The sequence below is a fragment of the Engraulis encrasicolus genome, chromosome 13 (assembly GCF_034702125.1).
Source record: "Engraulis encrasicolus isolate BLACKSEA-1 chromosome 13, IST_EnEncr_1.0, whole genome shotgun sequence".
NCBI classification, from domain to species: domain Eukaryota; kingdom Metazoa; phylum Chordata; class Actinopteri; order Clupeiformes; family Engraulidae; genus Engraulis; species Engraulis encrasicolus.
The window spans coordinates 915,325-917,699 of NC_085869.1; the positions used below are offsets into that span (position 1 = coordinate 915,325).

Genomic DNA, 2,375 nt, shown 5'->3' on the forward strand with positions numbered 1-2,375 from the left:
TATTATAAATAATCATGTATCCATAGAAAATATTGTACGCAACCCTAATGAAGAATGATAAATAATAAAATGAAAAATAATAAAATGGGCATTAACAAAATGAAATAAAAACATCACAAGTAAGAGATTGAAAAGTTTAAATATTTACAATTAACCCACCCCCCCCCCCCCCCCCCCCCCCCCCCCCCCCGCCCCCCAAAAAGGTTTGAACATATATATATATATAAAAAAAAATTTGAATTGTCCTTCAAAAATTGGAAATAGTCCTGTAAATCCTCAAAAGAGACAATGTAGAGAGTTCCTTTAAGGTGTTCAAAAAGACAAATAGCTCCTTTCAAGCAGTTCAGTTCAAGGCGTTGAAGTCAGTCATAGTCAGTGATGTGACACGAGCAGGCCACAATCCTACCAAATATGCCATGCGCAATGTAGAACAGGATCACATTCGAATGAGTGGGTGGCTCGCCATCTAGTAGTCGACGAATCCTCAGCAGAATCCAGATCCAGCTCAAAAACTTCACCTATGTGAACATATGCCATCAGTTAAGTTTGGTTTATTTGATAGGGACAGACACATCATGTAGCCTAGGCTGTAGATCAGCATAACAGAAAAGCATCATAGCAGTTACAGCCGTAAGCTACACACCCAGGACAATGTTGAATTCCTATCAAATATCATCAGTTTAAACTTAAAGCTGTGCAACATTTAAAATAAATCTTCTCAAAAGAAAAGCTATGCAAACTGCAAACCTGCAAACACTTTGTTCCTACTGCATTGAATACCATTCAGTTAAATAACCATTATCAAGTAAACAGGGTGAATACTATGAAATAACAGCATAGTGTACTGAAATTGGGGTAACCTTGCAATTATACATGGGCCCGTACAGTGTTCAACACAATGTTATGAGGAGGGGCAAGACACTGGCAGCCAAACATGTGAGAGAAGTTTTTGACTGTCAGCGGTTTCCAACAATCAGAGGTGGAGTTGTGCACAGCTAGGTTCGCGCAGTCAGGTTATAAACAACATTTAGAACCCATGTATAGGCCTAGAGAATTACACCTTGCACGCAATGGGTGCGTGATCACAGCATGTGAAATACAGTCTGCTTACTCCGAACTCATTTCAACCAGCCAACATCAAACTTAAGTATTAACAAAACAAAATACAAATTGCAGGTTTCACCTGAAGTATTTGGCAGTGATAGACAATATAAGACTTAGGTTACAACAGTATGGGGAAAAATAGACAAGTTGCCTTACCAAGACGATTGAAACAGAAGAAATACTCGATGGAATACTCCATGGAATCCATACTGAAAAAGAAACACAAAGGACAGGAGAGTCATAACATACACAGGGCAGCCGTGGCCTAGTGGAGAGGCAGCCATGGCCTAGTGATAAGAGAGTTGGTCTTTCAATCTGGGGGTTGCAGGTTCGAATCCCTCTGACCGCTCCCTACATCTCCATGGCTGAAGTGCCCTTGAAAAGGCACCTAAACCCACATTACTCCAGGGACTGTAAACAATACCCTGACATATAATAACTAAGTCGCTTTGAATAAAATGAAAGTGTCAGCTAAGTGAAATGTAATGCAATGTAATGACATCACAGTTTGAAATCATTGGCTCATGACTCAGGAGTACATGATCAATGCAAACAAATATATCTCCAGCACATGCATTACGTTTTTTGTCTAAAGTAAAATGTATTCCATGGCAAACTATTATCAGTTTTTTTTTCTTTTTTTGTAAAGAGGCTTGGTTAACACATGCCAGTTGAATTATGACTGAACAAACTAACCACGGTATGCGAATGATGATTCTCCTCTTTGGCTTCTCTGAAGTCCAGGCGAACAAAGTTGGCAGGCACAGCATCCTTTATTAGCGTTGTCATACCACGGGTGACCTTTGCTTCTCAACGTGCTCAGATCAAACCTCGGTCTCAGCGTTGATCTGTAACCATAAATACCAGCATGTATTTTAGTTCGTTAGCAAAACAACTTCATTTTGGCACAAGTATGCTACTGGTTCTGGTAACACATCTGGTAAGCCATCGGATCGCTTAACACAAAATTGAAAGCATAATTTTGAAATAGCGATCTGGAAATACCATATAAATGTAGCGTTGTGTAATTACACATTCATATTTCGTTTTTAATTAGGCTTCATTAGGCTACATGAGTCATGACAAGTTTGGCGAGCTAGCTTATTTGTGCTAGCTAATGCGTATGATTGGACATAATTATGCATCTTACCTTGAAATATGGACCAGAATGCCTCTTGATGTGATTAATTCATTCACGCCGAAGTGCCTGCTCTTTGGCGAAACGGTGAAAAGTCTGTCCACGGTAGGATTTGTTTCTCTTTGAGGACGTA

The 2,375-nt window shown here is 39.6% G+C and overlaps 1 long non-coding RNA gene across 1 annotated transcript; it reads right to left on the reverse strand.

Annotated features, from left to right (window-relative positions):
• Window positions 1-333: 333 nt before the first annotated feature.
• On the reverse strand, window positions 334-2,159 carry LOC134461482 (uncharacterized). Its single transcript, XR_010037284.1, has 3 exons — window positions 1,801-2,159; window positions 1,261-1,313; window positions 334-518 (listed from the first exon to the last, which is right to left on the reverse strand). It is a non-coding gene; the product is annotated as an uncharacterized LOC134461482 (long non-coding RNA).
• Between the last annotated feature and the right edge of the window lie 216 nt (window positions 2,160-2,375).